The sequence below is a fragment of the Ammospiza caudacuta genome, unplaced genomic scaffold, assembly GCF_027887145.1.
Source record: "Ammospiza caudacuta isolate bAmmCau1 unplaced genomic scaffold, bAmmCau1.pri scaffold_39, whole genome shotgun sequence".
NCBI classification, from domain to species: domain Eukaryota; kingdom Metazoa; phylum Chordata; class Aves; order Passeriformes; family Passerellidae; genus Ammospiza; species Ammospiza caudacuta.
The window spans coordinates 4,895,158-4,910,204 of record NW_026683124.1 but is presented as its reverse complement, the minus strand read 5'-3'; the positions used below and the strand labels follow the sequence as shown (position 1 = coordinate 4,910,204).

The window sequence follows — 15,047 nt, the reverse complement described above, 5'->3', positions numbered from 1 at the left end:
TGTGGAACTCCATTGAACCAAGGGTTCATTGTGACACTGCAGGCCTGCATGGAACCAAAGCTCCAGGGTGACACAGAGTGGCCTCCTGTCATCAATGGTCCATTGTGACACGGTGGAACCAAAGAGATCATTGTGACACTGCAAATCCCCAGGGTCCGAAGGTCCATTGTGACATTGCAAGGCTCATGGAAAAGAAGAGTCACATGACATTGTGGGACCTGGGGAGCCACAGAGACCATTGTGACACTGCAAGGCCTGATGGAATCAGTAGGACCATTGTGACACTGTGGGGCCTTCTGGAACCTAGGGGCCATTGTGACACTCTGGGACTCCATTGAACCAAGGTTCTATTGTGACACTGCAGGTCTTCTTGTAATCAAGGGACCATTGTGACACTGCTGGACCCCATAGAAACAGGTCACCATTATGGCACTGTGGGGCCCCATAGATCCAAGGCACCATTGTGGCAGTGTGGGGCCCCATAAAACCAAAGGAACAAAGGACAGGTCTGGTTGGTTTGGCCTCCCAGGGGCCACCTGACTGGTCCAGCTGACCCTGGCATGTTGAGGATCTCTTCTCATCTGCTGCTGAAGCACGGGGACTCCATGCTTTCCTTCCCATGGCAAAGAACTCTCCTTCTCCTCCAGGAACCCATGGTCAGATTTGGGATTTCTCCTCCAAATTTCCTTATATCCAGGGATTGTTCTCATAGGAATATTGCCAGTACAAATCTGGCTGCAGTGGTTTCTCAAGGGTCACTTCCCATCTGTCCCCAAAACATTGGGGAAATCTCTGCGCTTTCCTTCCTATGAGAAAGGACTGTCCTGCTTCTCCAGGTGTCCATGGCCGAGATTGTGTTTTCACCTCCAAAATTCCCTAAATCCAAAGACTGCTCCCAGACAAAATCTACCATTCCTGTCAAGTCTGGCTGGCCTTGGCCTTGTGAGGCTCTCACCAGCCTTCCAAACACTGGGACTCTGTGCTTTCCTTCCTATGGAAAAGAACTGCCGTTCTCTTTCAGGCGCCCATGGCCAGAACTGGGGTTCCACCTCCAACATTGCCTGTTGTGACAGACTGGAGGAGATTTTTGGCTCAAAACATTTCATGTGTGAGGGAGGAAGGGGCAAGTCCAGCCTTGCCCTGCCCTGGAACCCCAAACTCCCCAGAGCCTCTATCCCAGCCCAGCAGTGGCTGCCAGTCCCTGGCACAGCACAGGCAATGCTCCACAGCCACCTCTGCAGCCCCAGCCCAGGTCCTGAGGGACCAAATAAGCCCAAGGCCCACCTGGGGGAAGGGCCCAGGGAGACCAAGGGGTATTGAAGGCTGACCGCAAGGCAAGCACACATCTTGACCCTACCTCCTCTTGGAATTTCCACCTGAACAGTGCTGGAATCCAGGAGTTGGTAACTGTGTGTGTGCTTCTCTGCATCTTTTTGCCTTGCTCTCTTTCTGTGTCTTCTTCTTCTGTTTCTCTTGCAAATTTTGATTAACATTAAATTGAACAGGCATAGAGTTTGTGAAGTTGAATGGGCCAAGTCAATGCTTTGAGAAGTGTTTTATGTTGACTTAATGTCTGTTGTAGTTTGACATGAGAAGAATTTTAAAAAGTAAAACTTTTCATGTAAGTGACAATCTGTTAAACTACTAAGATACTGAACACGTCTCTATGAAACACAAATGTTAATGATGGAAAAGCCCAGGAACCTCCTCTTTCTTTTCCAGTCAATGAAGAAGAAGTGGGCCCTGGCCCTGGCCTCCATCTCAACCAAACCAAACCAAACCAAACCAAACCAAACCAAACCAAACCAAACCAAACCAAACCAAGCAACCCTACCATGGGCTGAGCCCCTTCTCCCCTCCCCAGGCTGCCCCTCTCAACACTGGCCCCATTCTAACCAAACCAAATCCAAAGAACTACCAAACAGGAAAACAAGAGGCTACAAAACCCCAACCAGAACAAAGCAAGACACAGCTATTGAAATCTTACCAAGTGCCCTCCCCCCAACACAACTAAAACAAAAAACCCCTACAACCTACAACCCATACAAAATAACCTTACAACTAAAAACTTAAATGTAAAGAAAGCCAAAAACCAACCATAAAACCAATTGTAGCACAGCACAACCACGACTTCCACCACAAGTTACAGGCAGGTCAGATGTTAACCCTTTCAATACTTCAACCCCCCCTCCAATTAAAGAAAAAACAAAATGCAAGCATATAAAAAAATGACATAAAACCATCAAAGTCAGTAAAGACGAAATGAAATTCTAATTTAAAAGAAAGAAAAAAATACCTTAATCTTAAAACTAAAATCCTCCTATAAACTATAAAGAAAAAACTCTTTTTCTTTACAAAACTATTTTAAAAATTCAAATTTGTATCAAACAAAAACCTCCATGCTAAAATAAACTAATGTTAAAAAACCTGCAATTTCATGAGAAGTTTAAACAGGAAAAAAAAAGTAATTCAGTATCCCCAAGAGAAGATCTCTATTCCCAGAGATAAAAATAATTTAAAAAGTAAATAATAAAAACTTTATTATAACTCATCTTTAAAACAATACCCCACAAGTCAACATGGCCCATCAACAAGCTGTAAAAAAAGCTGGTAGCTATAAAGACAATTTCACAATAACGAAGTTCCCCAGACAACTGTTATCCATGACAAAATTAAGTACCACAAATAAAAATTTCCTCCTGTAAAAAACCTCCATAATCTTAACAAGAAAAACTTGTCACCCTAAAACTAAAAAAAAAGACAATTCTAGAAATAGTAAACCACTAGAAACTTTAAGTTTGGTTTCTTTATAATGTCAGGTAAAAAAAAAAATTTTAAAGAAAAAAAAAGTGTTCTGAAGAATTTATTTTAATTCTTACTATCTTTTTTCTTTTACTTGCTTTTAAAAAATTTTTCTTTATACCCTTTTAAAATTTTAAGTCTACTTTACCTTTCTTGTAATCCTATCTCACAACAAAATAAACACATAAATAATTAACCAACACTAAAACTGACCACACTCATCAATCCATTAATTAAGAAATCTCAAGATGAGAAAAATCTTAAATTAACAAACCAAAACCACTACAATGTTATCATGTTATCATTAACCCTTTGCCAAAGTTTCTCTGATTTTCTAAAGCTGCCGGTAAAGGCTGTTTGGTTGGTTTGGGCTCCTGAGAATCTCTTATTGGTATTTCTTCAGGGAGTCCAACTCAGAGTACACAAACAATTTTAATTCCTTTTAAATGTTTCCTTGAGAGAGTTGTTTGGGGGATGGGAGTCAGGGCTCATGTGTCCTGCTTGGCCCAGCCCAGGCAGGGCTTTCCCAGCCACATTCCACACTCCATTTCCCAGCTGGAGCCGCTGCTGCCTCTGAGTTGTGCTGCCCCAGCCCCAGGGACGCTCTCCTTGTCTGCCCATTCCCCCACGGTCTCTGGGCAGGGATGGCCTCGGTGGGGGCTGCTGACATCCTCAGCAACTTGGAGGCTGCTGCTGAATTTTCCTGCTCCAGAGGCTTGTTCAGCCTTCAGCTCTTCATTGCAGGAATTTAGTGTCCCAGGGCTCATTAACATTCAGAACAGCTGAACAAGCCAAGCCTCTGGGAATAATTTGATTTTAATTTTCAAATCTTTTGTGGTTAATTAGATGAATTCCAGGAGTTTTTTCAAGGTGAATAGATTCTATCTAAAAAGACAGTGAGAAAAGATTACTTAGGCCAAATTAGGAGTTTTTCCCCTGTCAATTTATTGATATGTGCTATCTCCAGCTGACACTGAATCCAAGTACCTCCTCATGCAGTTTGAATAGATATGAAAGTCAAGACCCTTCATGGCTGACAACCAATCAGACTCTGTCCCTACCCCCACCCCACCATTTCCCCATCCCAACCCTGGCACTCAGAGCAGCCTTGTGCAAATCTGAGCTCCCTCCAGCCCAGGCTGCACCTGCAGCTTTCAGCTCCTTGGCTCCAACTCCCACCTGCTTTCCTTGGAGAAGGAGCTGCCCGAGACACAGAGGGATGTTCATTTCTTGCCAGCCAACAAAGCCAGAGGAAGGCACAGCTCCATCAAATGCAAAAGTCAGTCTTGTCCCTGGATCTACCCCGCACCTGATCCCCACAGCCTCTCCTGTTTCCTTCATTCCTCCTTTGCCAGGGACTTTGTGGGACAAGGGAGCTCTGCTGTGGCTATGGAGGAAGGTGGAAGTGCCACCACTGGAGTGGGAAGCACAGCTCATCAGGGTTTCTGTCCTTTGGTGGTCAGGAACTGATGAGACTCAGAGGCACGGAAAGATTCTCTTCATGGCCAACGGACCACAGTTGAACAGGACAAAATTTAATAACAATCACACTCTTCCCTGAGCTATGTGCAATATCCCAGCAGCATCTGATGAGTCCACCATTCACACGTGATTTCCATACTAAAATTAATTTTATAGAAACGTGGTTCTGTGATAGATATAAGCATAATTAAGTTCTTGTATCAGGATGCTCGTTCTGTAGTGGGGACAAAATAGCTCAAACAATTCCTGATTTGCAAAGCTGTCAGTGGTGGATGGAGAAGGGAAGTCAGGCTGCTTTTAGTGTTGAGGAAATGCTGAAACCAGCCTGACTCATTTCATCTCCTCCTGTCCTGGCTGATCTCCCCTCCTTCCCCTTCCACCCATTGGCTTTTGTCTCCCCCCAGGCCCCCCTGTGAAGAGCCTGGCTCTGTGTTCTCCATCCCCTCCTCGCTGGCACTGCCAGGCTGGCATGAGGAGCCCCTCAGCCTTCCCTGCTCTGGGCTGGACAAGCCCAGCTCCCTCAGCCCCTGCTCACAGCCCAAGGGCTCCAGCCCCACCTTGGAGGCCCTTCCCAGACCCTGCTCCAGCTGCCAGACATCTTTCCTGCCCTGGGGAACCCAGATCAGGCCACAGTGACCTGGATAATCCCCGTCCTTGATGTCCTGGTCCCACAGCCCTGGCCCCTTGTCCCCATGTCGGGCTCTGGGGTGGATCCTGTGGAACATCCTTTGGTGGAGGCTGTGGGTCCAGGTGGGCCGGGGGGATCCCGGGGGACAGGGACCCTGCTGGGCATGAACAGCATTGGACTTGTTGGGAGAAACTGTGAGGGGGAGCTGGGGCAGAGTGACCAACCCAGTGACCTGACACAGCCCTGCTGGGATGTCACACAGCCCATCTGGGATGTCACAGCCTGCTCTGTGATGTCACAGCCCATTCTCTAATGTCATACAACTGATCTCTGATATCACAGCCAACTCTGTGATGTCATATTCTACTCTGTGATGTCAGACTGCTGCCCTGTGATGTCACAGCCTGCTCTGTGATGTCACAGTAGCAGTCTATCATGTCATAGTTCTCGATAATCTCACATAACCCACTCTGTGATGTCATAGCCCACTCTGTGACCTCATGCTACCAGATGATAAATTGTCTCCACCAGGTGAGCTGACACCTGGAGTTTGTTCTCCAATACCCCAGGCCTATGGAAGCCACACAATGCCCATTGTGTGAGAAGGGGAACTGGAAGTTCAGCAGCCTCAGTGTCCTGCCAGCTCAGCCAGGGCCACTGGAACATTGGGGTCCATGACCACCAGGGACCACCAGAGAGACCCCCAGGACAGAAGAATGCATGCAAAAGGGGAGGGGAAATATGTTAATGATTTCAGGGAAATTATATCATACGTATGTTTAGTCCTGGACAATCAATGAATATGTGTGCAAAATACAGAATAGAAACAGAAATATTCCTGTACTCACCATGCACAGCTTTGGGAGGAGCTCTCCCCTGTGCATCCAGCCGAATAAAGAATGCAGCTTCATAATGCTGCATTGGGATTAAGGATTTTTCTTTTTTACCAAATTTTGGGTAACACTCCCACTGCCAAGGAAAGTTCTGTCTGCTGCTGTTCACAAACAGAGAAGGGCTGGTGCCAGATGTGGGGCTCAGAGGTTGCCTGGAGCACAGTGACCATGAAATAATCAAGTTTTCAATATTCTGAGAAAGAAGGAGGGGCAGCAACAAAACTTCTACACTGGAATTAGGAAGGTCAGACTTTGATCTATTTAGGACGCAGATTTGGGGAGTACTGAATCAGGCACAGATTTTTTTTAAGGAGAACATCCCTTAAAAACAAAGGGGTCCAGGAAGGATGGACACATTTCAAGATAGTAATCTTAAGGGGGAAGGAGCAACCTGTCCCAGTGTGGCAAAAGATGAGCTAGTGAGGAAAATGACTGGCCTGGCTGGCCGTGGAGATTTTGTGGGAACTCAAGGGTAACAAGAGGCCCATCAACTTTGGACAGAAGGTCAAGCAGCTTAGGAAATCGTTAAGGATGTTGTGAAGTTGTGCAGAAAAAAAGTCAAGAGGTGAAAGCTCAATTAGAGTTTAACCTGACCACTTCCGTGAAAAAAAAATAGACAATGTTTCCACAATGATATTAATAGCAAAACATGGGATAAGGAGAACATCTACTCTATATTGGATGCAGTGGGGAATATAGTAACTAAAGATAAGGAGAAGGCAGAGCTACTTAACATCTTGTTTCTCTCAATTTTCGATATTAGGACAGGCTGTCCTCAGGACAAGTGCTCTGCTGAGCTGGTAGATGGGCACAGGGACCAGATGTCAGGGTTCGTCCTAATGGACAGATGACCTGATGGTTCAGGTACTGTATGTTCTCAGCAGTAAATGAGCTTGATAGATGTAACAGGTAGTCTATGTTCTTAGCAGTAAGCGAGAGCCATTGTATTCTCGGTCCAGTGGTCACAATCTGCAGGCAAACATCTCGCTTCGGTCAGCTTGCCTCCCCACACACCTCCCCCGGGCTGGGGGTTTCAGTTCCAGTCCTTGGAAGGAGCAGAGGGGCCTGTTAGGAGTTTCATGTCTCAGTCCTTGATGGAGAATCTTCTTACATCTCAGTCTGTCTGTCACGGTGGTTGTAAAACAGGCGAGGGTCTTCTGTGGGGGACCACCTGAAACTCAGGAGAAGTCCAGCCAGGCCGAGAGGTGGGACAGCTTCTAGAGCTGCTATTGTTGCAAATGGGGCATGGTGCCCTCTTCTTAGCATACAGCAAACTTGTGTAAACACTTGTGTAAACAATAGCTCAACACTGAGCTTTCAGGTCTCAGGGCCCATGGCATATGACTTTTATCCTTCAGAGCCAGATATAGACGGAGGGGGGGGGGGGTCTTCTCTTCAGTGGTCTCCCAAGGACGATCGTGAGGCAGATGAGGGAAAATTAGGACAGACTCTCACACCAGAACAGCCCCTGTAATCCAGGAGGAAGCAGTGAGTGACCTGCTGAGCCACTCAGATGCTCACAGGTGTGTGGGATCAGATGGGATCCATCCCAGGGGGATGAGGGAGCTGGTGGGTGAGCTCCCCAAGCTGCTCTCCATCATTTACCATCAGAGCTGGCTCAGCAGGGAGGGCCCAGAGGTCTGGAGGTGCCAGTGTGAGCCCATCCCCAAGAAGGGCTGGAAGGAGGATCTGGGGAACTCCAGGCCTGTCAGCCTGACCTGGGTGCCCGGCAAGGTTATGGAACAGATCACCCTGAGTGCCATCACAGGGCACCCACAGGATGGCCGAGGGATCAGAACCAGCCAGTGTGGATTCCAATGTCTGCATGGAATGGTCTGGATGAGGGGATTGTGTCCAACATCAGCAAATCTGCAGATGACACCAAACTGGGTGTGAGTTTGGATCTGATGGAGGATGGAAGTAGGAGGGTTCTGCAGAGGGCCCTGGACAGGCTGGATCCAGGGCCCAAATCCAACAAGGTGAGGTTTAACAAGTCCAAGTGCCGGATCTTGAACTTTGGCCACAACAACCCCTGCAGCACTACAGGCTGGGGACAGAGTGGCTGGAGAGCAGCCAGGCAGAAAGGGACCTGCAGGGACTGATGGACAGCAGGCTGGGCATGAGGCAGCAGTGTGCCCAGGTGGGCAAGGAAGCCAATGGCTCCTGGCTGGATCAGGAATGGTGCGGCCAGCAGGAGCAGGGCAGGGATTGTTCCCCTGTGCTCAGCACTGCTTGGGCAGCACCTCAAATGCTGTTTGCAGTTCTGGGCCCCCAATTTAGGAGGGAAATGGAGGGGCTGGAGCATTTCCAGAGAAGGGCAACAAGGCTGGGGAGGGGTCTGGTACACAAGTCCTGAGAAGAGTGGCTGAGGAAGCTGGGGTTGTTTATCTTGGAGAACAGGAGGCACAGGGAGACAAGGCAATGTCAGGGCACAGGTTGGACTTGATAATCTCCAAGGTCTTTTCCAACCTTGCTCATTCTTTGATTCTCTGGAACCACCCTTGGAGCAGTTGCAGGATGAGCCCTGGGCCTCCTCTTCAGAAGCTCCAGCAGCCCAGGTCCCTCAGCTTCTCCTGCCAGCCCCAAAGCCCATCCTGTCAGTCCAGCAGAGCCTCTGCAGCTCCTCCTCACTGCCCAGAACAGGGAGCCCCAGAGCCAGACACAGCAGCCCAGATGTGCCCCTCTGGCCTGGGGTGCCTCTGGCAAGGGAGCAGCACCAGGCACTGCAGGAGCCTGCAGACAATTCCTGCAGCACTTGTAGGATGATCCTGCTGCCCAAGGGACGTTCCCATGGTGCCAAGTCAGGAACTGCAATGGGGAGTGGGGCCAGAGAGGAAAGGGCAAACAGGGATGGGCTGTTTGCAGGTGAGAGACCAGGGCTGGGCAAGAGGGAGAAATCTGGAACAAGAAAGAGGAGAGAAAGCAAGGGTGAAGCAGAATACTTGCTCAGGGCAGTTTGGGGGTGGCTGCCAGGCAGCCCTGGCTCTGAGCAACAGCGTCTGCAGTGGGACAGGAAACTCCCAGCTGATGGGAACAAACTTTCTGGCTGACTGCAGAGGCCAGGACAAAGCTGAGTGGTTTCCCTGGTGTCCCCCAGCCCTTGCTGGCCCCAGGGGCTGATGGCATTTGTGCTCCCTCAGGTTCATGTCCCCACACCAACAGCATGGGGGTGCTCCCCCTGCTGTGTGCAATGCAAACAGGGGCTGCTGAGCCAGTGCTGCTGTGTGTGTGCCTGCAAGGATGGGGCACCTGTGTGAGCTGGGGGAGAGGCCAGGGCTGCAGAGGGGGGATGTTGTTGGCAGCTCCATGAGGACACTGGGACACTGCCCTGGGCTGTGCAGTGCACTGGGGATGGATCAGCCCCTGCTCTGCTGCTCCTTCTTGTCTGCCCTAGGGCCCTTGCGGAGCCCCAGCCATGCTGTTTTCCACCCCCAGGGCTGTGCCCGGCCCCAAGAGCACTCAGGCCCTGCAGCAACACCAGGGCCACCAGGGCAGCGGGGCAGGGCCACGGCAGCAGCACTGGCAACACCAAGTGCTGCTGCTGCTGGGCACAGCTGCTCTGCCAGCACTGATCTGCCCCCAGCTCTGCACACAGACATTGCTGCTGCAGCTCCAGAGAAGGCAACAAAAGGGCATCTCTGCAGAAAACTTGGTTGGGAGTTCCTTTATTTCCTTTAAAGTCACCCAGAGTGCAGCCCCTCATTGACACAGTCTGTGGCCACAGGCAAGTTGGAGAGAAAAAAAAAAAAAAGGGAAATGGCAGAAACAATGACATTTTTTCTGGACTATATTTAAACATAAAACAAAGGAAAAGAACCTCCACAGTTTAGCCAAAAAGAAGTAGCAAAGATGACTTTGATTACAAGTTATTTGCAGATATTGCCCAGCAGTTTAATGTTTCTGAAAGCATGCAGTCATCAGTCTCCACACTGCAGCCTTGAGCTCCTGGTTCCTCAGGCTGTAGATGAGGGGGTTCAGGGCTGGAGGCACCACTGAGTACAGAACTGACAGGACCACATCGAGGGATGGGGAGGAAATGTTGGGAGGCTTCAAATAGGCAAATGTGGCTGTGCTGATAAACACGGATAGCACAGCCAGGTGAGGGAGGCAGGTGGAAAAGGCTTTGTGCCGTCCCTGCTCAGAGGGGATCCTCAGCACAGCCCTGAAGATCTGCACATAGGAGAAAACAATGAACACAAAACAGCCAAATACCGAACAGGCACTGACAGCAAGAAGTCCCACTTCCCTGAGTTGGGATTTGGAGCAGGAGAGCTTTAGAATATGTGGGATTTCACAGAAGAACTGGCCCAGGGCATTGCCATGGCACAGGGGCAGGGAAAATGTATTGGCTGTGTGCAGCAGCGACTAGAGAAAGCCACTGGCCCAGGCAGCTGCTGCCATGTGGGCACAAGCTCTGCTGCCCAGGAGGGTCCCGTAGTGCAGAGGTTTGCAGATGGACACATAGCGGTCGTAGCACATGATGGTCAGCAGATAAAACTCTGCTCCAATGAAGAACATAAAGAAAAAGAGCTGAGCAGCACATCCTGTGTAGGAGATGTTCCTGGTGTCCCAGAGGGAATTGTGCATGGCTTTGGGGACAGTGGTGCAGATGGAGCCCAGGTCGCTGAGGGCCAGGTTGAGCAGGAAGAAGAACATGGGCGTGTGCAGGTGGTGGCCGCAGGCTACGGCGCTGATGATGAGGCTGTTGGCCAGGAGGGCAGCCAGGGAGATGCCCAGCAAGAGGCAGAAGTGCAGGAGCTGCAGCTGCCGCGTGTCTGTCAATGCCAGCAGGAGGAAGTGCCTGATGGAGCTGCTGTTGGACATTTGCTGGGGCTGCACATGGGGACCTGTTCATGGAGAAAGGACAGTAAAGACTTAGGGGAGGTACCTGTAAACAAAATCAAGGCCATTTCCCATACATCCTCCTCGGTAACACACAGAAATGGTCTTTAATGTTTAAGAGTTCTGAGGTTTTCTTTATAAGCTCCCCCCATGTCTCTGCTGGTTGTTTTTGGATATAAAAACATAAACATGTCTGAGGCCCTCAGGGAGAACAGAGTGAGTTCCCTGGGTCAAGGAGATGAATGCAGACTGAGGAGAGATGGTCTGTCATTCTGACCTGTTCAGAGTTTCTTTGGGCTTTAAACTTTCTCAGGTGGAAGGTGACCACCTTCTTATGCTTCCCTTAAAATGCCACCACCTACTGCTGGGAGCAGATGCATCCACCACAGCCCAGCTCCACATTTGTAGCCAAGGACTCACTTTGCTCATTTCACCAACCCAGCAACATTTTCTGTGTCACAACACCTCTGCCTTTCCCCATCAATCTCATAACTCAGAGATGCTCTAGGACAGGTTTGCACCCTGGATTGAAGCTCCCAGCCTGGACTGAAATCTCAGGGAGACTCCCAAATGTCCTTATGCTGGCATTGGATTGAGGGAGATGCAGCTCCTTCCCTGGCTGCACTGACAGCATTGCCCAGAGCCGGGCACTGGGGACAGCGTCACCTTGAGCCAGCTGTGCCCCCTGCCAGAGCCCCCAGTGTCAGGCAGCTGCTCCCAGCCCTGTGTTCTGCAGAGGGAACTGGGCCCGGGGCTGCAGAGCTGCCCCACAGCTCTGCTGCAGCTCTGCCTGCACAGGAGGGGCTGCACGCCTTGAAGCCCCGGCCCTGAGGGCAGAGGCTTGGCTGGGGGCACAGGAGGGAGGGGGCTTGTTCAGAGGGAGGGGCTGCACTGGAGGGGATCCTGTGGGCATCTCTAAACTCTCCCTGCCACAGCATTGCTGGGTTTTGTTTTCTCTCCTTGCCTGATCTTCCCTCTGCTTCCTGGAGATTTCCCTCCTGCAGGTGTTTCCCTGTGCCTGATCACTCCTTGCCAGCACTCACAGACCCCAAATCTCTGTGAACTTATTGATCACTAAAAGTGACAGTTCAGATGTCTCAGGAATTTGTCAAAATTCATAATCAAACTTTAATATTTATCTCTCCTCCCTCCCATTCTCCACTAGTAGGAAACTGAGTACAAAGTATTAGGAAATGTCCTTTTTTTTGCCAAAATCTTTATCTTGGAAATATTGTATGACTGATCAGAACCCCTCAGCATTTTAGACCTTCACGAGCATTTCACCTCCCCTGCACCAGAAATACCCAGAGTTGCACTCACAGAGTCTGTAGGCATTGGGATGTTTCAGCTTTAGGAGTTCACTGCAGGTGCTGCAGCTGCATTTTCCTGCAGCCAGAGGTTCCTGTGCCAAGGGCTGGCAGTGATTGTGCCCCAGGCACTTCTCAGCACCTTCCCAGCCCTGACTGATTGAAGCTCTCTGTGCCTCTGTGCTGTGCCCGGGGTGGCTGCAGGCAGTGCCCCAGCCCTGCTGGGCTGGCAGAAAACCTGCTCATCAAGAGAAATGTGCTTTTGAAGCTCTGCTTGGTTACCAGGAGCTGCCTCTGTGCCAGGAGCCCAGCCCAGCTCAGCAGCACAGACACAGCACATGGACTTTAATGAGCCTCTGGGGCTTTGTGCTCAGGCCCTGAACATCAGTCCCTGAGAGGGAGATGAAGGAACCTCTCCAGAACTCCAAGTCAGAATCCAACTCCAAAGTTTCTTGGGCTTTTAATGGGTCCCACTGAGGTATACAACTGAAGAAGTGTCCCCAGGCCCCAGGCAGAGCAGAGAACTGAAGGCAGTGATGACAGGTGGGGACAAAGAGAAGCCAAGCCTTGGTGCCCTGGGGCACAGTAGCAGGGTCTGTGCCACCAAGGGCTCTGAGGAGACACCTTGTCCTGAGGCACTGGGGCCTCCTGGCACAGCCCCAGCCAGGCTGGGCACTGTCAGCCCCTTGTCCTGCCCTCAGCACCGACCCCAGCCCACATCCCAGTGGCCTCAAGGATCTGCTGGAAGGAGTCCCTGGAGAGCCTTGCTCAAAATGGCCCTGGGGGCTCCTTCATGCTCCCTGCAGGAACTGCAGGATTTTTGAAGGACTTTGGGTTTGGCTTTTTCCTTGGTGTCTCTGAGAGGTTTGTGCCATCATGGCCTCCAATTATCTGCTTTAACTAGTCCCTGGAGAGGCTTTGTCAGTAGCAACACTCAGTGGGGCTCATTAATGCTTCAAGTTACTTAAGGTACTTGTTTCCCTTTTGATACAGACTCTGTGAGAAAGACTGTGCACTCACAGCCTACAATTATCTTCTTTAATTAGTCCCTTTAGAGCTTTTATCAGAAATGACACTCACTGGGCTCATTATTGCTTCAGGGTACTTCAGTTATTTTAAGCTACTCGGTGTTTCACTTTTGATACAGACTCTGTGTGTGGTTTGTGCAATCATGGCCCCAATTATCTGCTTTAACGAGTCCCTTGAGAGCTTTGTACTGACACTCAGTGAGGCTCATTAATACTTTGAGATACTCAAGGTTTTTAAGGTACTTTGGATTTTTCTTTCTACACTGAATCTCTTAGAGGTTTTTTGTGCTATCCTGGTCTCCAATTCTCTCTTCCATGGAGTCCATTAGGACCCTGTGTTTGGTAATCACATCAGTGAGACCCATTCATGCTTTGAGACACTTCGAGTTTTACCGCTGACTTTGACTCCTGGAAAGGTTTGTGCAATCTCCTCTCAGGCCCTGATGTTCAAGGGCTCAGCTCCAAATGCACCACAGGGCTCATTAGGATCAAGGAAGTCCTGACAAACCATGGCTCTGCCTTGGTTTCCCTCTGGTCTGGAGCAGTTCTTTAGGAATTTTTCCTTTTACAGTTATGGAGAAATATTTCAAAGAACTTCTAAGCAGTATGTATTCCTATCCTAAAGGGTGTCTTTTATTGCTTTTCCTATTATACAAGAGGTGATTGCAGCATTCTGTGATTGATATTGATCCATGGTCTCTCCTAAGGAGGTCTGCCCAGGTAAGAGAAGTTGTACCTTGAGAGCTGACCCAATGTGGACAACCTTGCCCTCATTCCCCAAGTGCATGTGAGAAACTATTTTTACTTTCAAAAATTTAAATTATTTATTAAGACCTTAACAAAATACAAAAGAAGACTGAATAAAGAAAAGAATAGAGCAGTGGGAACAAAGAATTCAGTCACCATGTGCTTATCTACAAAATGGATGCTCTGTCTTTTACACCTCTGGCCTCTCCCAAAGTCTTGTCAATTGACGCCTTCTTCGCTGTCCAGTGGCAGAGATCACTGTCTTACACCTTGATTGGAGGTCAGGTGCTGCCACAGTAAAAAGCCGACCCTCCCAAATGCCCCAACTACTGAGGCCATCCTGTGATAACAATGCAAGGGGGAGGGGACGGATAACTGTACATCTACAAAACTCCTCTTAATATATATATTTAATATTCACCCCTTAATTGTGAGAGTCAACCATAGGATTACTCATCTATAACACCCCCCCCCTTTTATTTTTCTCTAAGTCATTTTGTGTGAATAATTAAGTAAAGATTTTCTCTTGGATGAGTCATAGCAGCATTGGTTGATGTGGGCGAGGACAGTAGGAACAGGAGAAAGAGTCTCAGTTTTTCCTTAGACACACTTATTTGGAATGGACAAAAGGGCATTGCAGAGGTCCAGTATGGCTTTGACTCCCATCTACCGTGCCTATGTAGTTGCAACCCATAGTCAGTGTTTAGGGGTGAGAACAGAGGCCAACTCGGTCCTGCCCTCCAGTCCCTGTTGAATTAAAAGACAACTGAGGAATTATAGAGGTCCAGTATGGCCTTTTGTCCCTACCTTACCATGCCTACGGGGTTTCTAACTGCAGCAGGGCTATGAAACCTTCTTGGTAGCAAACAAAGGGGTCAACCAGGTCTTGCCCTCCTTCCTTTGTCTTGTTTGCTTAGAGAAGCTGTCCCATTACCTTTTTCATTTCCTTGTGTACTTCTCCTCAACATGCTGGTAATTCTCACCCATTAAAACAGGAAGACAGTTCTTGAGCTGATTGGTTGGAACCTTGACTCTACTTTTTGGTTGTCTTGGTGTTTTCCTGCTTGTCTTTCAGTCTCTGCTTGAGAGTCAGTCTTGTTTCACCCAGCATGGGTTTTATAGTCCATTCTTTGGGTTCTTCTACTGGGCCTTTGTTGGCATGAGTCCATCCCTGCTCTGCAATTCACATGGCCGATTCCATGGTGAGCAATACCTGAAAGGGACCTTCCCACTGAGGAGTTAGAGGCTGATCTCTCCATGACTAAATCATCACCCAATCCCTGGAATTAATATTATGGATTCTGAAATCCAGGGTGGT

General features: G+C 49.2%; 1 pseudogene; it reads right to left on the bottom strand.

The window, feature by feature from the left end:
- Nucleotides 1-9,696: 9,696 nt before the first annotated feature.
- Nucleotides 9,697-14,099, bottom strand: LOC131571889 (olfactory receptor 14J1-like; annotated as a pseudogene).
- Nucleotides 14,100-15,047: the final 948 nt, after the last annotated feature.